This window comes from Heptranchias perlo, unplaced genomic scaffold (genome assembly GCF_035084215.1).
Source record: "Heptranchias perlo isolate sHepPer1 unplaced genomic scaffold, sHepPer1.hap1 HAP1_SCAFFOLD_55, whole genome shotgun sequence".
Taxonomy (NCBI): Eukaryota; Metazoa; Chordata; class Chondrichthyes; order Hexanchiformes; family Hexanchidae; genus Heptranchias; species Heptranchias perlo.
In genome coordinates, this window is record NW_027139570.1 from 1,758,898 (window position 1) to 1,776,632 (window position 17,735).

Sequence of the window (17,735 nt, forward strand, 5' to 3'; positions counted from 1 at the left end):
ATATAAAGCATTCTCCAAACAAACAAAAGCACCAAGCATCCCCGGGACATTGAGAGATTATGTGAGTGGGCAAAACGGTGGCAAATGGAGTTCAATGTGGGGAAATGTGAGGCCATCCACTTCGGATCTAAGAAAGATAGATCAGAGAATTTTCTAAATGGTGAGGAGCTCAGAACTGTGGAGGAGCAGAGAGATTTAGGGGTCCAAGTACAGAAATCATTAAAAGCTAGTGGACAGTTACAAAAATAATTGAAAAGGCTAATAGAATATTGGCCTTTATTTCAAGAGGGCTGGAACATAAAGAGGTGGAAGTTATGTTCCAGCTGTACAGAGCTCTGGTTAGACCCCATCTGGAGGACTGCATTCAGTTCTGGGCACTGCACCTCAGGAAGGATAGATTGCCCTTGAAAGGGCTGCAGCGCAGATTCACCAGAATGATATCGGGGCGAAATGGGTCAAATTGTGAGGACAGGTTGAATAGACAAGGCTAGTATTCCCCTGAATAAAGAAGATTAAGGCGTGATTGAATTGAGGTGTTTAAGATGATGAAAGGAGTTTTTAGGGTTGATAGAGAGAAACTACTTCCTCTGTTGGGGGAGTCTAGAACAAACGGGCATAACCTTAAAATTAGAGCTCGGCCGTCCAGGGGTGATGTCACGAAGCACTTCTTCACACAAAGGGTAGTGGAAATCTGGAACTCTCTCCCACAAAAGTCTGTTGAGTCGGGGGGTCAATCCGAAATTTCGAAACAGAGACTGATAGACTTTTGTTCGCTAAGGGCATTAAGGATTAAGGAACCAAGACAGAGCTAAGATACAGATCAGCCATGATCTAATTGAATGGCGAACAGGTTGAGGAGCTGAATTGTCAACTCTTGTTCCTATGTAACAGGCTCCAGTGGCTGAATTGTCTCCTCTTGTTCCTATGTAACATGCTCGAGTTGATGAATGGACTCCTCTTGTTCCTATATAACATGCGCGAGGGGCTGAATGGCGTCCAGATCCTGTATAACAGTCTCGAAGGGCTGAATGGCCTCCTCCTGTTCCAGTTCAACAAGCTCGAGGGGCTTAATGGCCGAGTCCTATTCCAGTGTAATAGGATCGAGGTGCTGAATGGCCTTCAGTTCCAGTATAACACGCTTGAGGGGCTGAATGGCCTGCTGCTGTTCCTATGTAACAGGCTAAAGGGGCTGATTGGCCTCCAGGTCTGATGTAACGGGCTCGAGGGGCTGAATGGCCTTCAGTTCCAGTATAACACGCTCGAGTGGCTGAGTGGCTTCCTCTTGTTCCTATGTAACAGGCTTGAGGGGCTGATTGGACACCAGATCTGGTGTAGAGGGCTCGAGGGGCTCAATGTCCTCCTCCTGTTGCTATCTGACAGGCTTGAAGGTTTGATTGGCGTCTAGTTCCTGTATAGCAGGCTCGAAGGACTGAATGGCCTTCAGTTCCCAGATAACAGGCTCGACGAGCTGAATGGCCTCCTCCTTTTGCTATTTGACAGGCTTGAGGGGTTGATTGTCCTCAAGTTCCTGTATAACATGCTCGAAGGGCTGAATGGCCTCCTCCTAATCCTATGTAACAGGCTTGAGGGGATGATTGGCCTCCAGTAACGATGTTACGGGCTTGAGGGGATGAATTGCCTCCTCCTTTTCCTGTGTAACAGCCTTCAGAGGCTGAATGGCCTTCAGTTCCCATATAAGAGGCTTGAGGAGCTCAATGGCCTCCTTCTGTTCCTGTCGAACAGCCGCGAAGGACTGGCCGCCATTTTGTCCAAGATGGCCGCCGTACTTACAGCCATTTTGTCCAAGATGTCCGGCGAAATGACACCTTTTTGTCTAAAAACTAGAGCCGGACCTTTCAGGAGCAAGATTAGAAAACTTTTCTACACACAAAGGGTGGTAGAAGTTTGGAACTCTCTTCTACAAACGGCAATTGATACTCGCTCAATTGCTAAATTTAGATCTGAGATAGATAGCTTTTTGGCAATGAAAGGTATGAAGGGATATGGGCCAAAGGCAGGTTTATGGAGTTAGATCACAGATCAGCCATGATCTTATCAAATCGCGGAGCAGGATCGAGGGGCTGAATGGCCTACTCCTGTTCCGATGTTCCTATGATATTATTTATGTGGAATTCCGACAGGCATTTGATAACGTTACACACAAGAGACTGTTGGCAAAAATGAAAGCGCATGGAACTTGAGGCAATGTATTGACATGGGAAGAGAATTGGTTAGGAGATAGGAGACAGAGAGTAGGGATAATGGGTACATACTCCAATTGGCAGCATGTGACCAGTTGTGTCTCCCAGGGATCTGTCACTGGGGACTCAGCTTGTCACCATATTTATCAATGACTTTGATGAAGGAACAGGGAGTCGTATATCCAAGTTTGCTGATGACACTAAGTTAGGTGGTACAGTAAGTAGTATGGATGCGATTGTAAAGTTGCAAAGGGACATTGATAGATTAAGTGAGTGGGGAAAACTATGGCAGATGGAGTTCAATGTGGGGTAATCCACTTTGGACCGATGGTCAGGGTATTTTCCAAATGGTAAGAAGCTCGGAACTGTGGAGAAGCAGCTAGAATTAACGGTTCTTTTGCATGAATCAGTAAAAGCTAACGGAAGGGTCCAAAAATAATTTAAAAGACTAACGGAATGTTAGCCTTTATTTCAGGGGACTGAAATATAAAGAAGTGGAAGTTATGTTCCAGTTATATAAAGCTCTGGTTAGACTGCGTCTGGAGTAACTGCGTTCAGTTTTGGACACTGCACCTCAGGAAGGATAGATTGGCCTTGGAGGGGGTGCAGAGCAGATTCACCAGAATGTTACCGGGGCTGAAAAGGTTAAATTATGAGGACAGGCTGCATGGACTCGGCTCGTATTCCCTCGAGTATCGAAGATTGAGGGGCGGTCTGAGCGAGGTGTTTAACATGTTTAAATGATTCGATAGAATGGAGAGAGAGAATCCATTTCTTCTGGGGAATCAAGAACGAGGGGGACAGAACCTTAAAATTAGAACCATGCCATTCAGGTTCGAAATCAGGAAGCACTTTTTTACACAATGGGCAGTAGAAGTCTGGAACTCTGTCCCCCAAAAGACTGAGGATGCTGGGGATCAATTGAAGCTTTCAAGACTGAGATCGATAGATTTTTGTTGGGTGAGGGTATCGAGGGATTGGGAGCAAAGGCGGGTAAATGGATTTGCGGTTCAGATTATCTCGGATCTAATTGAAGGGTGGAACAGGTTCAAGGGGCTGAATGGCCTCCCCCTGTTCCCAATCGAAATGTTGAGAATATGTTTTGTTGATGCTGTGATGTCAGGTTCCACACCTGTCCAAACAAGGCAGGCCACATTTGGGAGTTTAATTTCTTTGAAATGATCATTTTTCTTTTGTGACTTGTGCAACTTCGATCAATTGAATAGTTATGAAAGAGAATCAATGCCGTCATTCTAATTTCTGTCTGCCAACCAAAGCAGAGGTTTCCGTAGTGTAGTGATTATCACGTTCGCCTCACACGCGAAAAGTCCCCGCTTCGATCCCGGGCGGAAACATTATGTTGGGGCAGATGTTTTTTTCATCTGTGAAAAAGCCGGTCCTGTTAAATTTAACACAAATTCGTGGTCTCACGAGCACTGAACATTTTAAACCGAGCCCTTCAAAATACAGTGTGTAAAATGAGAAGGGATAAAAAGTTCATCGCACAAAAGAAATTATTAAAGTTTTCCAACTTCCCTCAGTAGCCTTTCATTCTGCAAAATAACGTAATCAGTTAATTAATGGTGAATAAAACAATGATTGTTTTTATTTCTATAATGCGATTAATATAAAAAGTGTACAAAAGTTGCTTTGTTGACAGGGAATCGCACCCCGGCGGTAGTGGTAAAAGCGCCGAATCCTAACCACTAGACCACCAGCGAGTTTTATTTGGAGTGTCATCAGATTTAACATGGATTTCTCTTTCTCTGTGATTCAGCTTTTAATTCTTTTTAGTTCCTGATTGTAGATATTCCCGTGATTAAATAGGAATAAAGTACAATAGGTTCAGGAAAACCCGGGAGGTGGCATCCCGCTCAGTGAGCCTGTCGAGCAGCATTTATCTCACCAAGCACTGGAGTGAGTGAAACTTCCTCCGGGGGAGGGGGGTCTCAATGTGGAAAGGGTGGCGAGTGAAAGGGCCCTTCATCAGTCAGGATGGCCGCACAGTCTGAGGTTGTAGTCTTCTTTAGAGGCATGGGTTCGAATCCCACTTCTGATATTGGTCATTTTGACTCCTATTTTATTTGTTGCTTGAGCTGCGGTTGATTTTTCGGCCCAGTTGATTTGCTCTTCCCGCAATAACCAACCCGGTCTCCGTCCACGGCACGTTTTGACGCCCACCGGCTCATCCCTAAACCGAGCTTTGAACGAAAATATGCTGGAAGCACAAGGCGGTCATTCAACAACTGTGGAGAGAACAGAAACTTGGGGAAATGCACCATCGGAATAGGAGTAGGCCATTCAGCCCCTCGAGCCTGCTCCGCCATTTGATATGATCATGGCTGATCTGTGATCGAACTCCATATACCTGCCTTTAGCCCATATCCCTTAATACCTTCAGTTGGCAAAAAGCTATCTGTCTCAGATTTAAAATTAGCAATTGAGCTAGCATCAATTGCCGTTTGCGGAAGAGTGATCCAAACTTCGACCATCCTTTGTGTTTAGAAGTGTTTTCTAATCTCACTCCTGAAAGGTCTGGCTCTAATTTTTAGACTGTGCCCCGAGTCCTAGAATCCCCAACCAGAGGAAATAGTTTCTCTCCATCCCGAAAATGTCAATGACACAGTCAATGAAAGGTGCAGTTCACGAAGGCGGCTCACCAGCAACTTCTCAAGAGCAATTATGGATGGGCAATAAATGCTGACCTTGCCATTGACACCCACATCTCATGAATGAAGACAAAAAATGTCGCCTGCATGGCCGAGTAATTTCCTGCTGCTAAACGACGGGAGGAATGAAACCATCGGCTTCAGTCCTTTGAACGAACTGTATACACTTGCCGTCGAGCTCAATCCCCACTTGGTCCTCTGCCCCGAATATCCACTGCATCAGAAAATCCTCCATAACATCGAATCACAGCATGAAAACATCATACAAGGAGGCCATTCGGCCCATCGTGCCTGTGCCAACTCTTTTTTTTATTCATTTATTGGGGTGTTTATATTGTAAATGTGTTTTCTGGAGATTTATTTCTCTATGTCTTATTTTTCATCACACACAAATACATAACACAGATACACAGAGATGTCATGTCAACCACCACACAGTTGCACCCACATGTATTTATAAGTGTCACAGATGCAATTATATGTATTTATAACAAGATATATCATGTTGTAAAAATAATCAAAATAAATTTATAAATGACACACATAACATAAACACTCACTTTATAAAGAAGCATGTCACCCATTTATACACATCCATAGTTTAAATTTTCACACTGTCCCGTTAGCAGTCCTGAACAAAGTCCAAACACCGAAAGTCTCCGCGTTTTTTCAGATGCTGCCCGTCCAGTTCCTTTCCTGTGATGTGATGATTCTGGGTGCCGGGTGTGTGTAATTGGATTTGCTGCAGTCATGCTGCCACGGACAGGTGAAGGCTGCTTCTGAGGCTGCCTGATACCCGGTGGGAGTGGGCGGGGATTTGGTCATCTGAAATAAATGAAACGGTGTATGAGAAGCTTTCATCAAGATCAACATCCAGGTACCTGCCATTCGACCTCCAGGCGCAATAGCGGCGCGTCTGATTCAAGGTTGCCTGTTCAAATCACGTCGGGGTCACACTTGTTCTTAACTGTCGGTAGGTGTCTGAATAATTCGGGAATTCATATTGCATTCCCTTTTTCACAATAAACATGAACCCCGGTCTGGATTCTACCTCACTAGTTCCCCAGTGTCAGGGAGAGAAGCGTCTGATTCCCTCGTTTATTTATTGCAAGAAACATACACAAACACACTTATTAATTCAAAATCAGCCTGCAGCTCCACACGCACAGAGATAAACACAGCCAGAGAGACAGGCAAACACCGGGAAATAGACAAACCGCTTTCTCAGAGAATTGCCTGTACCTCCACGGTCGAATGGAAGGGCTTTTGTTGTTCGCTTTCGTTCCACACCTTGGAATTCAGGAGAATCTGGTACATGGTTTGTCGGACAAGGCACGGGCGCGATGGCCCGAGTGGCCGACTTCTGAGCTGCATCCTTCTACGATTCTGAACTCAGCCCCTTGCGCGGAGCCAGCAGCTGCCTCGCTGCAATAACAGACCAAATGGAGATGTATCAGCAGGACTGGCTCTCTCAGTCGGTAGATCATGAGACTCTTAATCTCAGTGGTCGTGGGTTCGAGCCTCACGTTGGGTGAGTTCTGTTTCAAACTTTTCCGCTGCTTTCGCGAATGAACCCTCCGCTTGCTTGACGGTCAGTGCAAGAGACGATTCTGTCAGTGCCGCCTCGTGTGCAATGGTCAAAACTTTAAAAGAAGCAGGAAGGTTATGAGGGGTTCAGATACAGAAACCTCTCTGATGAGCCTGAGATTTTGTCAGAGGTTGCTGCCTCCCCTACATCTCTTGCTCGCTTTCGAGGCACTTGCTCCGGTTTCAATTTACAAACTGGGTGAGTTGGTGATCGGGTGTAGGAGAGCTGGTTTGTGATCTGAGTAGGAGACTCAGCGGCCCTGGGTGAGGCAGAGAAAAAAAAATCAGTCCAGGCCCAGCCGCAATCTGTGGATGTGGAAGAAAACACGGGAGGAGGGTGCGGTGTGAGGTCCCTGTCAAACCAACTGCCCGAACAAAGCTGGCCACAGTCACAGAATCAGAATGGCTACTTCCTGACCGGGGCTGGGGGGGAGGCCGGTTCATGTGGAAAAGGATCCGGACGAGAATGATCTGATTCATAAGATGAGGGGAGGGAAATTAGGGAGCTCCGTCGGAACGTTAATTACTTGAAAATGAAGACTTTTTCCTCTGTAACTTGTGTGGTTTTGATGAATGAAATATTTGTAAAAAGGCATCCGTGGAGGAGGATTGAGAGCTTTTCGGACCAGAGGGGAAATGAGGATATTTTGTTTCACACAGAGGGTTGTTCCGATCTGGTAGCCACTCCCTGAAAGGGCGGTGGAAGCAGCTTTCATAGGAACTTTCAAAAGGCAATTGGACAGGTACTTGAAGAGGACTGATTTGCAAGGTTACGGGGAAAAGGCTGAGTTTTTTGGACTAAATTGGACAGCTCTTTCAAAGAGTAGGCAGGACAACACGGCCGAATGGCCTCCTTCTGTGCTGTAATATTCTAGGATTCTATTCCATGAATTTAGTGTGGGACAGGAGAGATGTTGTTTAAAGAGAAATAAATCTGTCCCAATCAGAGCAGAGAGAGTTGACTGGTCAGTTCCCCGAAGTCACCAGCGTTTTTTTTTGTGGTGCAGTGGTAACCAGTTCGCTCAAAAATGACTTAGATGAGGGGACCGAGTGTAATGTATCTAAGTTTGCTTATGATACAAAGGTCGATGGGAAAGTAAGCCGTGAGGAGGACGAAAAGGGAGGTGGACAGTTTAAGTGATTGGGAAAGAAGGTGGCAGTCGGAGTATAAGGTGGGAAAATGTAAAATTGTCCACGTTGGTAGGAAGAATAGAAAAGCAGAATATTTTTTAAAAGGTGAGAGTCCAATAAATGTTAGTATTCAGAGGGCGTTGGGTTTACTTTTAAACAAATCACAGAAAGTTATCATGCAGGTACAGAAAGCAATTAGGAAGAAAAATTGTATGTTGGCCTTTTTGCAAGGAGGTTGGAGTCTAAGATATGGGTACGGTAGCATAATGGTTATGTTACTGGGTTAGTAATCCAGAGGCCTGAACTAAAATCCAGAGTCATGAGTTCAAATCCTGCCACGGCAGCTGGCGAATTTAAATTCAATTAATTAAAAATAAAAATCTGGAATTAAAATACTAGTATCAGTAATGATGGCCATGAAACCACCGGATTGTCGTAAAAACCCATCTGGTTCACTAATGTCCTTCAGGGAAGGAAGCCTGCCACCCTTACCCGGTCTGGCCGATATGTGACTCCAGACCCACAGCAATGTGGTTGATTCTGAATTGCCCTCTGAAATGGCCTAGCAAGCCACTCAGTTGTAAAATCTCGCTGCGAAAAGTCATAATAAGAATAAAACCGGACGGACCACCCGGCATCGGACCACGAGGCACCGGACACGACAACGGCAAAACACCAAGCCCAGTCGACCCTGCAAGGTCCTCCTTACGAACATCTGGGGACTTGTGCCAAAATTGGGAGAGCTGTCCCACAGACGAGTTAAGCAACAGCCTGACATCGCCAGACTCACAGAATCATATCTTTCAGCCAACGTCCCAGACTCTTCCATCACCATTCCTGGGTATGTCCTGTCCCACCGGCAGGACAGACCCACCAGAGGTGGCGGTACAGTGATATACAGTCAGGAGGGAGTGGACCTGGGAGTCCTCAACATTGACTCTGGACCCCATGAAATCTCCTGGCATCAGGTCAAACATGGGCAAGGAAACCTCCTGCTTATTACCACCGACCGTCCTCCCTCAGCTGATGAATCAGTCCTTCTCCATGTTGAACACCACTTGGAGGAAGCACTGAGGGTAGCAAGGGCACAAAATGTACTCTGGGTGGGGGACTTCAATGTCCATCACCAAGAGTGGCTCGGGAGCACCACCGCTGGCCGAGTCCTGAAGGACACAGCTGCGAGACTGGGCCTGCGGCAGGTGGTGAGCGAACCAGCACGAGGGAAAAACTTACTTGACCTCGTCCTCACCAATCGACCTGTCGCAAATGCATCTGTCCATGACAGTATTGGTCGGAGTGACCACCGCACAGTCCTCGTGGAGATGAAATCCCGTCTTCGCACTGAGGACACCATCCAACGTATTGTGTGGCACTATCACCGTGCGAAATGGGATAGATTCAGAACAGATCCAGCAGCTCAAAACTGGGCATCCATGAGGCGCTGTGGGCCATCAGCAGCAGCAGAATTGTATTCCAGAACAATCTGTAACCTCATGGCCCGGCATATTCCTCACTCTACCATTACCAACAAGCCAGGGGATCAACCCTGGTTCAATGAGGAGTGTAGAAGAGCATGCCAGGAGCAGCACCAGGTGTACCTAAAAATGAGGTGCCAAACTGGTGAAGCTACAACTCAGGACTACATGCATGCTAAACAGCGGAAGCAACATGCTATAGACAGAGCTAAGAGATTCCACAACCAACGGATCAGATCAAAGCTCTGCAGTCCTGCCACATCCAGTCGTGAATGGTGGTGGACAATTAAACAACTAACGGGAGGAGGAGGCTCTGCAAACATCCCCATCCTCAATGATGGCGGAGTCCAGCACGTGAGTGCAAAAGACAATGCTGAAGCGTTTGCAACCATTTTCAGCCAGAAGTGCCGAGTGGATGATCCATCTCAGCCTCCTCCCGATATCGCCACCATCACGGAAGCCAGCTTCGGCCAATTCGATTCACTCCACGAGATATCAAGAAACGGCTGAGTGCACTGGATACAGCAAAGGCTATGGGCCCGGACAACATCCCAGCTGTGGTGCTGAAGACTTGTGCTCCAGAACGAGCTGCGCCTCTCGCCAAGCTGTTCCAGTACAGCTACAACACTGGCATCTTCCCAACAATGTGGAAAATTGCCCAGATATGTCCTGTCCACAAAAAGCAGGACAAATCCAATCCGGCCAATTACCGCCAAATCAGTCTACTCTCAATCATCAGCAAAGTGATGTAAGGTGTCATCGACAGTGCTATCAAGCGGCACTTACTCACCAATATCCTGCTCACCGATGCTCAGTTTGGGTTCCGCCAGGACCACTCGGCTCCAGACCTCATTACAGCGTTGGTCCAAACATGGAGAAAAGAGCTGAATTCCAGAGGTGAGGTGAGAGTGACTGCCCTTGACATCAAGGCAGCATTTGACCGAGTGTGGCACCAAGGAGCCCGAGTAAAATTGAAGTCAATGCGAATCAGGGGGAAAACTCTGCAGTGGCTGGAGTCATACCTAGCACAAAGGAAGATGGTAGTGGTTGATGGAGGCCAATCATCTCAGCCCCAGGACATTGCTGCAGGAGTTCCTCAGGGCAGTGTCCTCGGCCCAACCATCTCCAGCTGCTTCATCAATGACCTTCCCTCCATCATAAGGTCAGAAATGGGGATGTTCGCTGATGACTGCACAGTGTTCAGTTCCATTCGCAACCCCTCAATAATGAAGCAGTCCGATCCCGCATGCAGCAAGACCTGGACAACATCCAGGCTTGGGCTGATAAGTGGCAAGTAACATTCGCGCCAGATAAGTGCCAGGCAATGACTATGTCCAACAAGAGAGAGTCTAACCACCTCCCCCTGACATTCTACGGCATTACCATCACCGAATCCCCCAGCATCGACATCCTGGGGTTCACCATTGACCAGAAACTGAACTGGACCAGCCATATAAATACTGTGGCTACGAGAGCAGGTCAGAGGCTGGGTATTCTGCGGCGAGTGACTCACCTCCTGACTCAACAAGCCTTTCCACCATCTACAAGGCACAAGTCAGGAGTGTGATGGAATACTCTCCACTTGCTTGGATGAGTGCAGCTCCAACAACACTCAAGAAGCTCGACACCATCCAAGATAAAGGAGCCCGCTTGATTGGCACCCCATCCACCACCCTAAACATTCACTCCCTTCACCACCCGCGCACTGTGGCTGCAGTGTGGACCATCCACAGGATGCACTGCAGCAACTCGCCAAAGCTTCTTCAACAGCACCTCCCAAACCCGCGACCTCTACCACCTAGAAGGACAAGGGCAGTGTGGACCATCCACACACGCACTGCAGCGGTTCATGAAGGCGGCTCACCACCACCTTCTCGAGGGCAATTAGAGATGGGCAATAAATGCTGGCCTCGCCAGCGACGCCCACATCCCGTGAACGAATAAAAAAAATACTCTGTCCAACAGTATAACTGCTATTAGGGAGCCTGTGAATTATTCCCACTGTGTTTTTTGCCCCTTGTTACTTTTTATTTCCAACCGTACTGATTCTACGTCCTCATCTTCCGAGCCAAGATCCTTTCTCACTACTGCCTTTATCTCATCCTTTTTCACAGGGTTACGCCCGCTCCTTTTCCATTTTGTCTGTCTTTTCCAAAAATCACGTACCCTGGAATACTTTGGTCCCACTCTTGGTCAGCTTGCAACCACTTCTCAGTAATGACGACTAAATCAAACCCATTTATCTCTCTTTGTGCCATTAATTTGTCTATCTTGTTCCAAATATTTCATGCATTAAGATGAATCACCTTTCGTTTTAACTTTTTACTCTTTACTCTTTTCCACTGATTTGACCTTATTCACTGATGCTCTATTACCATTAAAGCCTCTGTACCACCCTGACACACTATAGTTATCTTTACCCAAATCACGACACTGCTCGATGGCCTTGACTTTTCGCCATGAATTGAAACCTCTGTCTCCCACACCACTCCTTGAGCCACGCATTTAACTCTCTGATCTGTTTGTCCCGATGCCAATTTGCTTGTGGCTCAGGTAGTAATCCAGACCTGATTACCTTTGAGGTTCTGCTTATTAATCTGGACCCTCGCTCCTCAAATTCCCTCAGCAGAACCTCATTCGTTGACCGACCTATGTCGTTGGTTCCTACGTGGACGACGACAACTAAATCCTCCCATCATGCTCCAAGAGCTGTGTGCTGTCAGTGTACATGTGGAATCTAACGTTGTGTTTTCGATAGATGTCGCCGAGCAGCAGCATGTAGATGAGAAATAGGAGGGGGCCAAGGATAGATCCTTGGGCGACTCCAGAGGTAACGGTGCGGGTGCGCGAAGAGAAGTCATTGCCGGCGATTCTCTGGCTATGACTGGATAGATAAGAATGGAACCAGGCGAACGCAGTCCCAACCAGCTGGACGACAGAGGAGAGGCGTTGGTGGTAGGTTGTGTGTCCAACGGTGTAAAAGGCTGCAGACAGGTCGAGAAGGATGAGGAGTGATAGTTTACCACGGTCACAGTCACATAGGATGTCATGTGTGAATTTGATAAGGTCCGTTTTAGTACTGTTCCAGTACCGTTTCAGAAAGAGAAAAATTGACTGGTGCAAACTCAGGCCGGCAGATTGTTCGGGTCTGATATGCAGATTGGAGGATCTGCGCGTTTGTTTTGAGAAACGTTTATTCAATAGATAAAATAAAAGTGCAAAAGACCAGACTGAAGTGTTTGCGGCCATCTTCAGCCAGAAGTGGAGAGTGGATGATCCATCTCGGCCACCTCCCGATATCCCCACCATTCGAGAAGCCAGTCTTCAGCCAATTTGATTCACTCCACGTGAGATCAAGAAACGGCTGAATGCACTGGATACAACAAAGACTATGGGCCACGACAACATTCCGGCTGCAGTGCTGAAGACTTGTGCTCCAGAACTAGCCGCACCTCGAGCCAAACTGTTCCAGTACAGCTACAACACTGGCATCTACCCGACTATGTGGAAAATTGCCCAGGTATGTCCTGTCCACAAAAAGCAGGACAAATCCAATCCAGCCAATTACCGTCCCATCAGTCTACTCTCAATCATCAGCAAAGTGATGGAAGGTGTTGTCGACAGTGCTATCAAGCGGCACTTACTCACCAATAACCTGCTCACCGATGCTCAGTTTGGGTTCCGCCAGGACCACTCGGCTCCAGACCTCATTACAGCCTTGGTCCAAACATGGACAAAAGAGCTGAATTCCAGAGATGAGGTGAGAGTGACTGCCCTTGAGATCAAGGCAGCATTTGACGGAGTGTGGCACAAGGGAGCCCAAGTATAATTGAAGTCAATGAGAATCAGATGGAAAACTTTCCAGTGGCTGGAGTCATACCTCGAACAAAGGAAGATGATAGCAGTTGTTGGAGGCCAATCATCTCAGCCCCAGGGCATTGCTGTAGGAGTTCCTCGGGGCAGTGTCCGAGGCCCAACCATCTTCAGCTGCTTCATCAATGACCTTCCCTCCATCATAAGGTCAGAAATGGGGATGTTCGCTGATGATTGCACTGTGTTCAGTTCCATTCGCAACCCCTCAAATAATGAAGAAATCCGAGCCCGCATGCAGCAAGAACTGGATAACATCCAGTCTTAGGCTCATAAGTGGCAAGTAATGTTGGTGCCAGAGAAGTGCCAGGCAATGACCATCTCCAACTAGAGAGATTTTAACCTTTGACATTCAACGGCATTACCATCGCCGAATCCCCCACCATCAACATCCTGGGGGTCACTATTGACCAGAAACTAAACTGAACCAGCCATAAAAATATTGTGGCTACAAGAGCAGGTCAGAGGCTGGGTATTCTGCGGCGAGTGACTCACCTCCTGACTCCCCAAAGCCTTTCCACCATCAACAAGACACAAGTCAGGAGTGTGATTGAATACTCTCCACTTGCTTGGATGAGTGCAGCTCCAACAACAGTCAAGAAGCTCGACACCATCCAGGACAAAGTAGCCCGCTTGACTGGCACCCCATCCACCACCCTAAATATTCACTACCTTCACCACCGTCGCACAGTGGCTGCAGTGTGTACAATCTACAGGATGCACTGCAGCAACTCACCAAGGCTTCTTCGACAGCATCTCCCAAACCCGTGATCTCTACCACCTCGAAGGACAAGATCAGCAGGTACATGGGATCAACACCACCTGCACGTTCCCCTCCAAGTCACACACCATCCCGACTTGGAAATATATCGCCGTTCCTTCATCTTCGCTGGGTCAAAATCCTGGAACTCCCTTCCTAACAGTACTGTGGGAGAACCTTCACCACACGGACTGCAGCGGTTCAAGACGGCGGCTCACCACCACCTTCTCAAATGCAATTAGGGATGGACAACAAATGATGGCCTCGCCAGCGACGCCCACAACCCATGAACGAATAAAAAAAAGTGTCATCAGCAGTAATGTTAGAGTAGAGTCATCACATTTAAAGTTAAGGTAGGTACACCACAAGCAATTTTCGGGTAGGCTCACTGCCGGTAATGTTAGGATAAGGTCAACATCGGTAATGATAGAGTAGGGTGAACACCAGTAATGTTAGAGTTGGGTCACCACCAGTAATGTTAGAGTAGGGTCATCACCAGTAATGTTAGAATAGGGTCACCCCCAGTAATGTTAGAGTAGGGTCACCACCAGTAATGTTAGAGTAGAGTCACCACCAGTAATGTTAGAGTAGGGTCACCACCAGTAATGTTACAGTAGGGTCACCACCAGTAATGTTAGAGTAGGGTCACCACCAGTAATGTTAGAGTAGGGTCACCATCGGTAATGTTAGAATAGGGTCACCACCAGTAATGTTAGAGTAGGGTCACCACCAGTAATGTTAGAGTAGGGTCACCACCAGTAATGTTAGAATAGAGTCACCACCAGTAATGTTAGTGTAGAGTCACCACCAGCAATGTTAGAGTAGAGTCACCACCAGTAATGTTAGAATAGAGTCACCACCAGTAATGTTAGAGTAGGGTCACCACCAGTAATGTTAGAGTAGAGTCACCGCCAGTAATGTTAGAGTAGAGTCACCACCAGTAATGTTAGAGTAGAGTCACCACCAGTAATGTTAGAGTAGGGTCACCACCAGTAATGTTAGAGTAGGGTCACCACCAGTAATGTTAGAGTAGAGTCACCACCAGTAATGTTAGAGTAGGGTCACCACCAGTAATGTTAGAGTAGAGTCACCACCAGTAATGTTAGAGTAGAGTCACCACCAGTAATGTTAGAGTCGAGTCACCACCAGTAATGTTAGAGTAGGGTCACCACCAGTAATGTTAGAGTAGAGTCACCACCAGTAATGTTAGAGTAGAGTCACCACCAGTAATGTTAGAGTAGAGTCACCACCAGTAATGTTAGAGTAGAGTCACCATCAGTAATGTTAGAATAGAGTCACCACCAGTAATGTTAGAATAGAGTCACCACCAGTAATGTTAGTGTAGAGTCACCGCCAGTAATGTTAGAGTAGAGTCACCACCATTATGTTAGAGTAGAGTCACCACCAGTAACGTTAGAGTAGAGACAGCACCAGTAATGTTAGAATAGAGTCACCACCAATAATGTTAGTGTAGCGTCACCACCAGTAATGTTAGAGTAGAGTCACCACCAGTAATGTTAGAGTAGAGTCACCACCAGTAATGTTAGAGTAGAGTCACCACCAGTAATGTTAGAGTAGAGTCACCACCAGTAATGTTAGAGTAGAGTCACCACCAGTAATGTTAGAGTAGAGTCACCACCAGTAATGTTAGAGTAGGGTCACCACCAGTAATGTTAGAGTAGAATCACCACCACTAATGTTCGAGTCGGGTCACCACCAGTAATGTTAGAGTAGAGTCACCACCAGTAATGTTAGAGTAGGGTCACCACCAGTAATGTTAGAGTCGGGTCACCACCAGTAATGTTAGAGTAGGGTCACCACCAGTATTGTTAGAGTAGGGTCACCATCAGTAATGTTCGTGTAGTGTCACCACCAGTAATGTTAGAGTAGGGTCACCATCAGTAATGTTCGAGTCGGGTCACCATCAGTAATGTTAGAGTAGGGTCACCATCACTAATGTTAGAGTAGGGTTACCACCAGTCATGTTAGAGTAGGGTCACCATCAGTAATGTTCGAGTCGGGTCAACACCAGTAATGTTAGAGTAGAGTCACCATCAGTAATGTTAGAGTAGGGTCACCGCCAGTAATGTTAGAGTAGGGTCACCACCAGTAATGTTAGAGTAGGGTCAACACCAGTAATGTTAGAGTAGGGCCACCAACCGTAATGTTCGAGTAGGGTCACCACCAGTAATGTTCGAGTAGGGTCAACACCAGTGATGATAGATTAGAGTCACCACCAGTAATGTGGAGTCGGGGCACCACCAGTAATGTTAGAGTAGAGTCACCATCAGTAATGTTAGAGTAGGGTTACCACCAGTCATGTTAGAGTAGGGTCAACACCAGTAATGTTAGAGTAGAGTCACCATCAGTAATGTTAGAGTAGAGTCACCACCAGTAATGTTCGAGTAGGGTCACCACCAGTAATGTTAGAGTAGGGTCACCACCATTAATGTTCGAGTAGGGTCACCACCAGTAATGTTAGAGTAGGGTCACCATCAGTAATGTTAGAGTAGGGTCACCACCAGTAATGTTAGAGTAGAGTCACCACCAGTAATGTTAGAGTAGGGTTACCACCAGTAATGTTCGAGTAGGGTCACCACCAGTAATGTTAGAGTAGGGTCACCACCAGTAATGTTATAGTAGAGTCACCACCAGTAATGTTAGAGTAGGGTTACCACCAGTAATGTTAGAGTAGGGTCACCACCAGTAATGTTAGAGTAGGGTCACCACCAGTAATGTTAGAGTAGGGTTACCACCAGTCATGTTAGAGTAGGGTCACCATCAGTAATGTTAGAGTAGGGTCAACACCAGTAATGTTAGAGTAGGGTCAACACCAGTAATATTAGAGTAGGGCCACCACCAGTCATGTTAGAGTAGAGTCACCACCAGTAATGATAGAGTAGGGTCACCACCAGTAATGTTAGAGTCGGGTCACCACCAGTCATGTTAGAGTGGGGTCAACACCAGTAATGTTAGAGTCGGGTCACCACCAGTCATGTTAGAGTAGGGTCAACACCAGTAATGTTAGAGTAGGGCCACCACCAGTCATGTTAGAGTAGAGTCACCACCAGTAATGTTAGAGTCGGGTCACCACCAGTCATGTTAGAGTAGGGTCAACACCAGTAATGTTAGAGTAGGGCCACCACCAGTCATGTTAGAGTAGGGTCACCACCAGTAATGTTAGAGTCGGGTCACCACCAGTCATGTTAGAGTAGGGTCAACACCAGTATTGTTAGAGTAGGGTCACCATCAGTAATGTTCGTGTAGTGTCACCACCAGTAATGTTAGAGTAGGGTCACCATCAGTAATGTTCGAGTCGGGTCACCACCAGTCATGTTAGAGTAGGGTCACCATCAGTAATGTTCGAGTCGGGTCAACACCAGTAATGTTAGAGTAGAGTCACCATCAGTAATGTTAGAGTAGGGTCACCGCCAGTAATGTTAGAGTAGGGTCACCACCAGTAATGTTAGAGTAGGGTCAACACCAGTAATGTTAGAGTAGGGCCACCAACCGTAATGTTCGAGTAGGGTCACCACCAGTAATGTTCGAGTAGGGTCAACACCAGTGATGATAGATTAGAGTCACCACCAGTAATGTGGAGTCGGGGCACCACCAGTAATGTTAGAGTAGAGTCACCATCAGTAATGTTAGAGTAGGGTTACCACCAGTCATGTTAGAGTAGGGTCAACACCAGTAATGTTAGAGTAGAGTCACCATCAGTAATGTTAGAGTAGAGTCACCACCAGTAATGTTCGAGTAGGGTCACCACCAGTAATGTTAGAGTAGGGTCACCACCATTAATGTTCGAGTAGGGTCACCACCAGTAATGTTAGAGTAGGGTCACCATCAGTAATGTTAGAGTAGGGTCACCACCAGTAATGTTAGAGTAGAGTCACCACCAGTAATGTTAGAGTAGGGTTACCACCAGTAATGTTCGAGTAGGTTCACCACCAGTAATGTTAGAGTAGGGTCACCACCAGTAATGTTATAGTAGAGGCACCACCAGTAATGTTAGAGTAGGGTTACCACCAGTAATGTTAGA

The 17,735-nt window shown here is 46.8% G+C and overlaps 1 non-coding gene across 1 annotated transcript; it reads left to right on the forward strand.

Annotated features, from left to right (window-relative positions):
* Nucleotides 1–3,483: 3,483 nt before the first annotated feature.
* On the forward strand, nucleotides 3,484–3,556 carry trnav-cac (transfer RNA valine (anticodon CAC)). The gene has a single exon. It is a non-coding gene; the product is annotated as a tRNA-Val (tRNA).
* Nucleotides 3,557–17,735: the final 14,179 nt, after the last annotated feature.